The sequence below is a fragment of the Ambystoma mexicanum genome, chromosome 4q (assembly GCF_040938575.1).
Source record: "Ambystoma mexicanum isolate Mex_15411 chromosome 4q, UKY_AmexF1_1, whole genome shotgun sequence".
In the NCBI taxonomy this organism is placed as follows: Eukaryota; Metazoa; Chordata; class Amphibia; order Caudata; family Ambystomatidae; genus Ambystoma; species Ambystoma mexicanum.
In genome coordinates this window covers 635,814,461-635,828,371 of record NC_090928.1, presented here as the reverse complement: position 1 = coordinate 635,828,371, position 13,911 = coordinate 635,814,461, and the positions used below count along the sequence as shown (strand labels likewise).

Genomic DNA, 13,911 nt, shown 5'->3' with positions numbered 1-13,911 from the left:
ATCACACATAGCATTCTGCCGTACAAGAGGTCAGTTCATGGGTCAAACAGCCTTTCTCAAATGGGAAACTGAATGGACAGATCCAGAGGAAGATGATTGTTCAAGACACAAAGACAAGGTTAAGGATGCATACCAAGAATCGCGTGATAAGATACGAAAGGCCTGGAATTAGATGGGAAGTAAATGGAAGACTGGAGAGCCCAGGAAAACTAAAGAGATCCTAAGATGGAAGGAAAGAGGCCAAATGCAGATCTGGGGTTCAGTACTCTCGCCAGACGATTGGGAAGAAGGTGTGGTGATATGCAGAGCTTGGGTAGTAATGGGAGAATGCCAGCCGACTGTTGACAATGTGGAAAGGCTGTGTAAACCTGCATGGTCGAAACTTGCTAAACTACTGACATGGGTTGAGGATAAAGGAGGACCTTTTGCAGATAGTACCTTTTGGAAAGTGCCAAGCTCTGCTTCAGAAACGACACAAGGAAAGTTGGAGAGAACCAGAACTGTGGTCGAATCTTTGATGTACCAGAAATTAACATTGGGACAGCAGTGATCATGGATCACTACTGGGCTTGTGGATCCAGAACATAAATGAAGCTGCCCAAGGATTGGGGAGGATGATGTTCCATCATAAATGTTCATGTTCCAACGTTGGTGATTCCTAAGAGTGACTTAAACATTGACAGCTTTCCTAAAGCAGATGCTCACCTGAGGAAGAAGAAATCTGTACAGCTGATAAATCGAATAAAGAGAGAGAACTATTTCTCAGCCAAGTCCATAGAAGCTTTTGACCCTCTTCCGTATGAGCACAGACTGTTCAGCCAGACTTCGTTGATATTCTCGTTGATCTTTATGCCAAGGATCCAGACTGCAGCAAATACCAAATGGCTGCAGATTACCAGATGGGAGTTGTTACAGACAATCAAGTCTACCATAAAGGACTCCATGCCATCAGGGAATAGCTGAGAGCCATACAACTGATGAGTCTTCAGAACCAAAACGTCCTGGACATGATCACCGCTACGGATGGAGTTGTTTGTGCCAAAATTGGAGAATCATGTTGCATGTATAACTTCCCATGATGACGAGAATGGTACCTTGACAGAGGCAGTAAATATGCTGACGAAGCTACACGTCCAGATGATAGACTAAGTGGAAGACATTGCTGGTGATAGCTGGTTTGGATCGCTCTTTTGTGGGTTCCACAATGGATGGCAGATATGTTCAAGTTCTTTGGCACCCTGTTGGTGATGATCATGCTTGGATATTGTATAATCAAGATAATAATCTCACAATGCAAGAAGACTGCAAAGAAAGCCATAGGGATGAAGAGCATGATTGATGTTGAATCCGGATGGAAACCAGATGAAGAAATCAGATTTCATGAAAGCCAGCATCCATGCACCTGAGGGAACAAAGTTCCTATACCCAAAAAACCATAAGAAGTATGTGGGAAAATTGATCTATTGCAGTCCAAGTGGACAGTGCATGCCCATGACTTAGAACAAGAATGAGCATTTGAAATCAGCTGGATACCTGAAACGAGTCATAAAGATATGGGTTCCAAAGAAGCATCTCTTCAGAAGAGGATGTCTAGATGTGAAGAATTATGGGAGAGTGGTCGATGAATCGCCCAGAGGGGGGAGTGTAGAGAAGGAGCCAATTACCCCCCCAACCCAAGCATTTCTCCCATATTGCCTATATGTTGGCAGCCAGAGTGTGAAACTCATGCAGTACCAGTGAAAATAACGAGGAGAATCCTGGAGGCAAGGTTCCTGTTGAGAAAGCCATACCTGCATACACAACAGTATGATGGCCATTTGAATGAAATCCCAGAAGAAGCATGGAAAAAAAGAGCAAATAAGCAGATTGGTGACGTCATGAGAAGTAATATTGACGCACCTAGAAGAGCTGCAGAGACAATAGGATGTAGATATTCTATGAGGCATCAAGAAAGTATCAAAGATAAGTGATATCTCGGGCTAGAGAAGAAGAGGATTATGCTACAGAAACAAAGCTATCTTATTTTGTACATGTACAGATGCAAAGAAACGCAAGCAGACTAAGTATTCTTGAGGCTACCTATGTAGTAAATGGATTGCGGCATGCACCAACATATACAAATATAGGAGTAAGTAAAGAATGGATGATTCCACTAAGTGTTATAACAGAGCTGGACTAAGAAAAGAAGGCTTTTTCCAGTGTGTCGCAGATGAAAAGCAATTGTATTACAGAAGTGAATCTCAGAAGGGGGAGGCTGGATGAGCCCCAAGAAGCCAAGGTCGAGTTAGGCTGGAATGATCAGACAGTAGTTACAATCGTGTGAAAGAATGAAACTCCTGTTCATTCATGAACGAAAACTGGAAGCCATCGAAGGTTCATTAAATAATAGTATTTTAAATGCACCAGACCTGAAATGTGTGGTCACGTGGTAGGATGAAGCTGGACAAACATGATGGACCACACCTATGCAATGAGACAGAGCACGCCTCCACTCCCTCGTATTCTCCAGATCAAGGAACACTTCCAAGGCCAAGTTCAAAGCCTTAATTGACATGCAGACCACTGAGGTGATGATATCTGATATGCTAATTGGTGGAAAGCTAAGGTTCTGACCAACCCACCAGCACCTGGAAGTCCAGCCTGCGTGCTGCTAACGTGGGTGAAAAAGTACTGCCGGATGTAAGAGTGCCAACCATAGGGGGCCACGTAGTTAAGGGCCCTATAGTTTGTGTAACCAATGGGATGTTGTGTATTTAGTGACGTTCATAGTGACCTGTTTTAGGGGAAGGCTTAGTTGCCCCACCTGATATTAGAGACCCTATCACTTTCAGACTAGTATGGAATGTATTCCTAGATGTTCCCTCTAAGTCTATCACATTTGCCACTGGGTTTTTGTTGTTTGCCAAGTAGGGTGACGTTAGCAAGTACGTAGGTTAACGTCAACAATGACGACGAGTTTTTGCTATAAGAATGATGTTGTTCATGAATTTTGTTGAGATCATGCTGCGAGATGTCCTTTGTACTCCCTGTTTTAGATAATTGGCATTAAAACAGTCTACTTTGCCAACTTCCTGAGTTTTGATTTTTGATGTTTGAGTATCTTCTACATCCCCATTCATCTCAAAGTATTGCTACCTCGTCTTAAAGGGCTGGGTCGGCTGTCCCGGTTCACCAGCAAATAAATTAAAGTGCTGCACAGTGCTGAAGGCACAGGCCGCATGGCCTGAAAGGATGTTAACGGCAGGCCTTGCCCAGGGTTGCAGGAGTCCTGTGTGCCCTTTGGTGCACGTGGGGAAAGGCAGTGCAGCCTGGGCACTGCTAGCGTCCTGCTGTTTGCCCGCTTTGAGAACAGCTTTCTCTCCCGATTACCGGTTTCCTCCCAGCTGGTTCGACATGCCCGGGTCTCCCTTGCTGGTTCTCTGGCTCCTCTTTCATTTATGACAATTCTGTATTCTTCCTTATAAATAGTTATCTTCTGCATAGGTGTTGCAATAACAGATGTAGATGGATTCTGGTTTTCTGGAGACTGATATAGCCCTGGGTTGTTTTTGAGTAAAATGAAAAATCTTCCTCACTGTGACAACAGTCCCTGTCCCCAGGAGGGGAGACTCTCCCTGTGAGGTCCCGCTTACTGCCACCCCTACGGGGAATGTTGCATAGAAGGCTCACCTTCCTAGCCTCAGGAAAGGCTCCCTCATGGGGAGAAGTGAGTGAATCCCTCAATTCGTTACAGGGGACAGATAATAGTCAAAAGTACCTTTTTTGCAGTTCTTGGCGGTACAACAGGATCGAACTGGGTTGGAGGACTGTCCAAACATTGAGCCGGGTCAAATACAGAAGCTCTGGAGTTTGAAGGTAGCACTTAACCCGATGCAGGTCAGAATGTGTTCCAGGTCAGCAGGGTGTATCTGTTGGTTAGGACCGATAGTGATGCTCCAGCAGGTCACAAGGTCCGGTATGGGTTTGAAGTGGTGACCTTGATATTCCAGTATGCGTTTTGGCAAGGCTGCTGTTCAAGGTTGAGCTGGATCGAATCGTTTGTTAACAGCCGATAGGTGAGTGATGTTGCGGCTGTTCAAGCCGAGAGCCGGTAACAAGCAGTTGATTCTAGTAAGGCAGGTGACTGCTTCATCGAGGTAGGAGGGAGCGGCATGTTGTTCGATCGGTGCAAGCACATCGGTCGAAGGGTTTGAAAGCAGCAGTGTGGTGCCAGGTGGGGATCAGGGGTCGAGACAGCAGAATTACGTTGTGGTGCGAACAGCGCTTTAAGGGGTGCAAATTGTGAAGGCACCAGTGTTGGTGTAACCACCCAGGTGGTGGCGCGGATGTTGGTGACTGGATAAACAGATGGTTTGAGGTGGCTTTTGAGGATCACTGTTTGAAAGAGTCCCCCAGGGCCTGGTCGATTGTTGATGAAGATGGCTAACATAGGTGCTAGCGGTTTGAAAGGTCCCACTGCAACGATCTTGTTTGCGCCGAGGCAACAACGTGCTCAGCTGGCACGCTGCGGTGGATCTTGTTTGCCAAGTGTTCAAAGCCATTCGAGGTGGTAGAGTGCAGCTCTGGCATCCTGTAGGTTCAAAGGCGTTGAACCAGACTCAAATCACGGTTTGAAGTAGTTTGACTGGAGAGCAGGATTCCTGGCTTGGTTGGTCTTCTTGTTTCTGCGAGACATGATCCATGGGCTCAAGGATACCTTTTGGTCCTTGTTCCCCCTTCTCCCAAGCACTAGGAAGGCTGGTCCACAACTGCAGGTGTCTTACAACACAGTGATGTCTCGAGTACCATTGTGGCTGGCAGAGAAGGAGGTCTTGTCCCAGCAGCAGGTCATCCCCAATGGTCCCTGGGGGTGGTTTGTTGAAAGAATTGACATCTGCCTTGGACACTGTCTTCACCTCTCTGGCGGTGAACTTGTGAGAGATCAACTCTCACAACAGAGTTCCAATGTAATCTTGGATTCCAAAAGCTAACCTGCATTACGGGTCCAATCCGCACTTCTTGAAAGAAGTGAACTTTGTCTTTCTGACATCACAGCCAAAGTGCTTTGTGCTAGAGGAAGTGGAGAGTACAAGAAGGCGAGGCAGAGGAAGAGAACGAAGATGTCCGGACTCTCCATTAACTGTACAGAGCGCTCCCTGTCTACACTATAAAAGCACCCCCTTACCTTATCAATAGTATCAAAGGACTTTAGATGTGCAGCACCCTGTTGTGAGGCCAAGCCTTTGTGAATGGGGGTGTGCCCTTTTCCTTTTCCCAGGCCAGGGGGCTAAGCCTTTGTGAATGGGTGGGTGCCCTTTGATTCTTTTCCCAGGCCAGCTTTCTGTGGCTCCTGGGAAAGGGTATTACCTGCCCTTACAAAGGAACAAAGGGAGACAACACCCCTCTGCCCCCTCCTCAACCCCCAGACTACATACCTGCCAGTAGGGATATGTCCAGCCTTTCTGGGGAGAATATACGTAACGGGGCCTACAGGGCTGACCTGTTTGATCAGTTTGCTGTGACTGCAACGATTAAGAGCAGTGCCATGCACCATGCCCCCTCAGGCATTGCTTATGTTTAGTTTTCTGTTCCACCAGCAGGAGCCATTCATAATCGTGATACTTTGGAACAGGGGTGCATATCTTAAATGCCATCTCTGTGCTGCAGTGACAGTGGTTGTCACCTCAGCGGTCAAGAGGACACCTGTAACCTGAACCTGTGCTGTGCCACTGTAGGGTAGGTGCTGCAATTCAGGAGCTCATAGGTGTACACTATGCTTTTGGCATGGGGCTTGTGAAAGGGGAATCTGATCAGTACAACTAGCTACACTGTACACGCTACCTTTATTCAGTCCCTTTTGAAAAATGTATATCTGCCCTGTCCCTAGTGTCTGTTCCCTGTATTGCCCATTCTCGGCCACGTCACTTGATTGTGGTCTCTCACTTGTGCACAACACCGGATTTAGCATTGCGCCATTGGCAGTAGTTTCTTTTTTTGTAAGTGCTTCTGGGTGAAACACCCTGTATCCTCAATAAATAAATGCAATTTAGAAGAGCTTTTAGAATGCTGATGTAGAGATTGCAGATCAATGGTGATAGGATGGATATCCATGGGGCAACTTGCTGGTGACTGGGAACTAGGTGGTGCCTTCCCGACGGAAAGGAGTACCGCGCCAAAAACACTCTGTGAAGCCCATTCATGTAGTGTGAATTGAGAGAAAATCGGTGCTGTCTATTGTCCTGAAAGCTGCAGACCAAGATGCAGGTGGCCCCTTTGTCCATTATGTGTAGGCACCCCTACAGATGAGGGGTAGATCTGCCACTTTTACTCCATAATAATAGACAAGTACTCCCAAAAAATGAAAAATGGGTAAGGATTCTCCCAGCAAAAATAAATAGCCGACATGTGCCCCTGCTTTTCCCCTACACGGATGCGTGATATTTTTGAACTAGTAGTACACAAACAGCCACAGGAATAAAATTTACTATTACTGCCTGATCTGGCGAGGTAAGAACATATCTTTCGATGTGCAGCAATAACTAGGTGCAATTTATTACTAAAGCATTTCTTTTACACCTATAACGCATTTTTTACTTGCTCATAATAAACTCCCACTTAGAATGGGACTTACTTTTTGACTCCCTAAAAAGTAATTTTACACCATAAAAATAGAGAGTGAAATACTCCCACTTCAAAATCTTATCTGGGGCACTGTGTGTAGAGCATCATCCGTTAACATAGATGGTTGCTTTCTCTGTGCTGCATCTGGATTTCAACCCGCACTGGTAGTCCTGTAGTAAGCCTTGATGGTCTATTTGTTGCAACAGTTGTACAGCAGCACTTGTTTTGATCCACTTTCTTTGAAATGGGAGGTGGGAAATTGGGCTGAAGTTTGGCAGGTCATCTTTATCCAGGTTTGCGTTTTGGAGAAGTGGGGTTGACGGGCCTGTTTTGATTAGGGGGCTTGCGGGGTGGGAGTCCCTGGTTAGAGGGATTAATTGATTATAATTAGGAGGGGATTAGTGGATGGTTTTGTGTCAAATTCACGTGTTGTATGAATGGATCATTCACAATTATTGTGACGTGTTATGTGCAACTTAGGCTCTATGAATTTGCTTTATGTATAATTCTTTTCATTTTGTATTTGTTTGTTTACCCATTTATGTTTAAGCTTGTGATTGGTAAAAATTGATTCATTGTTTGGCAGGTGCATCTGATTACTGTTACTTTATCCGAAAATGTAGGGTTTCCTTTTGATATTCTAGCCTTCCTGTCTTCGTCTAGCATAATGGTGACACCCTCCTTTATTTACCATACAATAGCATAGACAATTGGAACAGATGCCACTTAATCTCCACAATTTGTAATACGTCAATTCCTCAGGTCAATGTTACGAATACCTCGCATTTAGGCATCCAATTGACTGGTGCCTTTTTTCTTGGAAGTATTGATTAAAATAAAATTCATGTGCACCTCAATGGAATGGCTGTCACAATAAAATGCCTTGTCATTCTTTTTTTTTCTCCCCACTTTCATGGCATCATCACCATCTGTTTTATGTCGGCTGTCACCAGAAGGGAAGAGATGCCATATAATTGATCATATTACAGTAGCGATGTATGTATGAAATTGGGGACACTCAATCCACCCTATGTCTGGATCCTTTTCGATTTGTTGCGACGGTGATGCAGATCTTTGTATGCCCTACACCCTCACATTATTTTTGGGCTCTGAGCCGGTCTTCTGTAGAGTTCATCGCAAAGTTAATATCTCCTGTCAGTAAAACCTCCTGTACTGTGTAATGTTTTAAATCTGAAAGAACTGATGCCAAAAATCTCCTCTCGTACATAGGACCCTTATGCAGAAGCTATGGTCAAGTCTCTGCTACTCCATGTGCCTTTCACGTGGCTTTCACATCGAGCTGTATTTGCTTTTTTATGTGTGTTTGTAATTGCATCCTTGTGGAATACAACTGCTGCCACCTTCCGTTTATGCTTTATCAGAGGAGAAACACAAAGTAGGGTAGAGACTATAATGAACAAAGCTTCTCTCTAAGCTTCTCAACTCTCTAAATGAGATGTTCCTAATGGAAATAATCTGTTGATTGCACTTTAGCCGGCATTGCACCCATCTTTATAGGAGGAGGTTAGGACACTGACATTCAGTGTGTGCACTCTAAGAGCTATAGACGAGTAGTGCATTGCATGTACTGACCTCTGACATCAGCAACACACTCCGTTTCCCGTCTACTAATAATTCTGTCATCTGGTCAATGTTCCCTCTCTTTTCTGAGGCTGAAGTTCTTTCAGCTATTCATCACATTAAATCTTCCTCCCCCGCGGATGCTATAACGATGGCGATTATGAAGAAGATCGCTCCCGACCTTCTGGCAGCACTAACCTCTGCTGTAAATGACTCCTGCCAATCTGGCTCCATCCCCTCTGTACTGAAATCGGCTAGGCTAATACCCCTTTTGAAGAAACCCTTGCTTGATCCTACGGTTCTTGCTAACTTCGTCCCATCTCCCTGCTTCCTTTTCTTTCTAAACTTTTGGAATCTCTAATTGCCCCTCTACTCTCCTCCTTCTTGGAAACTAACAATATCCTTAATCCTGCCCAGGCAGGTTTTAGACCAGATAGAGGCACTGAGAGTGTGCTGGTGTCCGTTCAGGACGACATGTCCAGACTGGTCGACTCAGGGGGGGGTTAGGGGGGTATGGGGGTCGGAGCCCTGATTTTGCTCGATCTCTCAGCGGCGTTCGACACAGTCGACCACCCCATCCTGCTGCCGCGCCTGGCACAGATTAGAATCTGTGGCCAGGTTCTTGCCTGGTTCACCTCTTATCTGTCGGACCGTACCCAAACTCTTGCTATGCCTCCCTTTCTTTCTTTACCCTGCTTTCTCACATGTGGTGTCCCTCAGGGCTCTTCCTTATCCTCAATTTTGTTTAATATTTACATCTGGGCGTTGGTGTGCCTCATCCGCGCCCACGGCCTCAGCTGTTACTCGTATTCCGATGACATCCAAATCCTGATCCGGCTTGATCAGGACCAGGTGGTAGCGTCAGCGCACCTCTGTGATTGTCTGAGGGCCGTGGGGGATTGGATGGACCACAACTGGCTGAAGCTTAATGGGGATAAGACTGAGGTGTTGGTGGTGGAATGTCCCCCTGATCCCTCTCTGTGGATCTCTGCCTATTGGCCTCCTGCTCTGGGTCCCCTTCCTTGTCCAGTCAGTAAGGTAAAAAATCTTGGGGTCATTCTCTCTGACACTCTATCTATGACAAACCAGGTGGCGGCGGTGTGTGTCAAGCCGGCCACTATCAACTTAAGACCTTGTAGGTTCTACCCATGATACCTGTATCCCTCCATCCTCCAGTCGTTGCAGCTCTGGTCTTATCACACCTGGATTATTGGAACTCCTTGTACCTGGCCCAGCCTACTGGCTTGATACAACGGTTACAACGAATACAGACCCTAGCGGCCAGGTTAGCCACGGGATCCCCATATTGAGCTCACATTTCTCCAGTGCTTCGCTCGCTCCACTGGCTGCTGGTTAACCAGCGCATCCTTTTTAAGGCTATGTGCATTGTCCATAAGGCTGTTCATTCCCAGGGAGCCGAGTTCCTTCAGGCTGAATTTCTTCGCTACCTCCCCTCACGTGATCTTCGCTCCTCCTCCGCCGATCTCCTGGTTGTTCCGAGGTTTCGCCGGTCCAGGATAGGCAGTCGAGCTTTCTCCATAGTTGCAGCTAATCTATGGAATGACCTGGAATGATAAAAATCTCTAACCATCTGGCTTTTAGAAAAGTCTTGAAAACCACCCTCTTCTAGGCCATCATTTTATAGCCATAACAGCTCGGGCTCTATCCTCCTTCTCCAGCGCCATGATGCCTTGGGCGACCGTGCGCTAAACAAGTACATATAACATAACATGTGTATTTCTGTCCATGGTGAACTATGTGATGGAAATGGGTAAGCGCGTATCTGTGTGTATTTACATACTTCATAAACTTGTGTGTTCATCCCAGGCTAAATGTCTCTCAACATGCTATTAGATCTGGGGCCTCCAACCTTTTTATTGTGTTTCAACAAACCAGAACAGGCAGCAGAGACCTGGCGGAAGCCATAAACAAAGCCAGAAGAGAGATGCAGAACTATAATTCACATCACCCCCCCCCCTCTCCTCCACCCATAACAATAGCAAGTCATACCGGGTGTTGAGCACAGATAGCATAACGAGGATGCAAACAGTGAGGCGCCACAATCCCCAATAACTGACAAAGTGAAATCCAGTATTAGAACACAAAATCAGGTGGATTACAGTTGATGAGCAATTCCAAAAGAATCTGGTAACTTGTTCAGCACCGGAGGGCTACAGCTTCAAAGCTCCACAATCATCACTCAGGAGAACAACAGACCAATTCAGCAAAAAGGAGTCCATTTGGTTGCTAGTTTATAGCTGATAGCTTGTCGTATAGAAAAATGGCCAATAACTTAGTGAGCCACTCGGCTCTAGAGGGGGTAGAGGAGCTCTTCCATTTCTGAGCAAGAGCTAGCCTGCCAGCTCTCAGCATCGCTACAACCACCTTTGGGAATGTGCTCACATCGGAGTTTGGGGCTGGCACACCCAAGAGGGCCTCAAGGGGTGAGTGGGGCGGAGGGGGAGGGGGACCAGTGCCAACAATTCCCTTAATCCAACTAAGCCGCTCGGACCAATAAACCTGCAACACCAGACACTCCCACCACATGTGGTACCGGTCCCACATTGGGTGCACCCCCTAGGACAAAGAGGGGATACTCCCTCAAACATTTTAGATAGGGTAGCTGGGGGGCGGGGCCAGGAGTGGAGCATCTTGAAACCGTGCTCCATAGCCGAGGTGTAGAGAGACCCAGAAAAAACAGACCTATAGATCACCCTCCATGTTTGCTCGTCAACGGTCAACCCCAATCTCTCCTCCCACACTCGCTTGAAGGGCTGTCTACCCTCCAGATTGGCCGTAACTAGCGTTTTATAGCTCTTAGAGAGGGAACCCCTCCTAGTTGCCGACTCCACCAAGACTTTCTCAAACAGTGTAAGGGGACGGATTAAGTTAGCCATCCATTTGGGATGAGTGAGAATCCCCTTAAGGCGCAGGTATTCGAATATTGTAGGCAGGTTGTCCCCCATTGCTTCAGACAGTTGGTCGTATTCAATAAAGGCACCTTGGCGGAAAAGTTGGACTGCTCTCTCCAGGTCCTTATCAGACCACAACTGAGTGTCGTGGAATCCCTTTGCTCCTAGGTTAAAGATGGGGGGGCCCCCAGATGGAGGTCAGAGGGGACGGCCAGGAGGACAGAAGCTTATTATCTCTGTCTGGTTTCCAAGATCTCCATAGCACTGCCAGGGTTGGGTGGGTTCTGAGATGAACAGAGAGGGATTTGGGAGGGGCTCATGGGAGGTCCCTAATCTTTTTGGGATGTAAGGCGTTGCACCCGAGCATGCAGTGTCGCAAAGAATGAGAGAACAATGGGAAGGGTGGTAAACCGGTAGAGGAGGCGGGGATGGATATTCATTTTAACGGTGACCATGCAACCAAACCAGGAAAGAATTAGTGGCGCCCAATGTAGGAGGTCTTTAGTGATTTTCGCCAAAGCCAAGGGGGAAATTGGATTCAAATAGCATATTTAGGTCCCTAGGGATGGATACACCCAAGTATGGGGTGGCGTTATGCTCTATTCTCATACCCTCTAGTTCACATTTTCCTCTAGTTTTGTGCTCTTTGCTTCCCATAGGCATTATACACGATTTAGTAAGGTTAATCTTGAGGCCGGAGAAGGCTCCAAAGGATTGAATTAGGTCGAGGAGTCACGGGAGTGAATCGCAGAGATTGGACAAGTAGGCCAGGATGTCGTCTGCAAAGAGCGACAATTTGAAATCGTGTTCGCCACATTGAACCCCGGTAATCCTGGGGTCTGACCAAATGGCGAAGGCCAGGGGTTGCATTGCCAGGGCGTACAAAAGGGGAGACATGGGATAACCCCTGACAAGTACCTCTAGAGAGGTATAGGGGTGCTGAAGCTGTTCCATTGACCAAGACCCTTGCAGAGGGGCGATTTATACAAGGCAGAGATCCACCCGCAAAATCTATCGCCCAGGTCCATTTTTCAGAGGACTCTACACATATAAGGCCACTCGACACGGTCGAAGGCCTTCTCAGAATCCAACGAAAGGAGATAGGCCTCCAATCCAAGTCACGATTTGAAACCTTGTGCATGAGGTCCAGGGTCTGTCTTATATTTTCTGCACCTTGCCTTCCGGGGATAAAACCGACCTGGTCACCGTGCACCAAGGACGGAAGGTGCTTAGCAAGCCTATTAACAAGGAGCTTGGCCAGAATCTTAACCTCTGCATTCAAGAGTGATATGGGGCGATAGGACTGACACTGGGTAGGGTCCTTTCCCTCCTTGGGAATCACGACAATAAGGGCAGACATCATTGAGCCGGGGAGCTCTCCTGTTTCAAGGTCTACATTGAACATTTTGGGCATGAACGGGGCCAGGGTAGAGCGGAAGGATTTATAAAAGCGAACCGTGAAGCCATGGTCTCCCGCCATGGTGCCTCGCTTCAGGGTGCCAATGGTATCGCTTACCTCCTGTGGCGTGATAGGCAGTTTGAGTGGGCCAACAATTTTGGGTGGGATGGGCAGGGAGTCCAGGAAGCGGTCAATGTCTGAGCCATTACCCGCGTATCCGGACGTATGCAAGAGCTCATAATATTAGCGGAACTGTTCCGCTATCGAGGAAACAAACTTCTCCCCCTCACCTGAGCGGATGGAGTCTACTCCGGCTGTTTCTAAGTTACCTCAACCTCCAGGCTATTATCTTGTCTGCCTTCTCACCTTTCTCCATATACTTCTGTTTGAGGAAGGCAAGCTTTCTTTCGGTCTGGCCTACAAGAAGGGCTTCAAGTTTAGCCCTGAGCTGCTGAAGCTCTGCCCATTTGCCCGGGAACATTTGCGTTTTTAATTTCCCTCCAGGCTGGATAGCACTTATTTTCTCCCTCAGCCTCCTCTCCTCCACGGCCCTTTCCCTCTTCCTCCTCGAGCCCATCTCCATGAGGGTGCCCCAGATAGTAGCTTTGAACGCATCCCAGACCCCCATCACTCCAAATTCTCCATTGTCGTTAATGGCAAAATATTTGTTTATTGTAGTCCAGAGAGTCTGCAGCAGGAGATCATTACATGACCAACAAGGCGTTTCGGGGGAGGCGGGGTAAGGGGGACTCCTAAACTGGTCATGACCATGTCGTGGTCAGACCAAGGGATAGACACAACCTTGAAGTCTGAGATGTGCTCTTGAAGCGAAGAGTCAGTTAAAATCTAATCTATCCTAGAGAAGGCTGAATGGGATTTGGAGAAGAACGTGAAATAAGGATTAAGTCCCTGCTTCGGCATGTGGGAGTCGACCAAACCCAATTACTCGTTGACCCTTAGGAATGTGGCAGCCAGCCTCTTCTGGCTACTCTAATCAGTATGCAGAGTCGCTGATCTCCTGTCCCTCTCTGGATCGAGAACCATATTAAAATCCCCACCCACCAGAAGAATACCCTCAGTAAAGGCCATGACTTTCTCCTTAATTTCCTCCCAGAAACAATCTTAGGCTTCGTTTGGGGCATATACACAACCAATCTACCTCTTACTTCGCCTTTAATCATTATGTAGCGCCCCTCTGCGTCAGAACATTGAGCTCTTGGCGTGAAGTGAGCTTTGGAAGACACCAAGAGTGCCACCCCACGCTTCTTTGATGCATATGGCGAGGAAAATGTATGCTGTATGGACTGAACTTTCACCTTTGGCTCCTTCCCCTTAACCCAGTGTGTCTCTTGTATAAAAAGGAAGTGCAGCTGGAGTCTGTTAAATTCCCTCACCACCATCGCTCTTTTGGTAGGCGAG

At 47.0% G+C, this 13,911-nt stretch overlaps 1 protein-coding gene across 3 annotated transcripts in view; it reads left to right on the top strand.

Moving 5' to 3' along the window:
* Positions 1 to 13,911, top strand: part of LOC138467888 (UTP--glucose-1-phosphate uridylyltransferase) — a 764,123-nt gene that overhangs the window by 36,078 nt on the left and 714,134 nt on the right. The window lies entirely within an intron of this gene.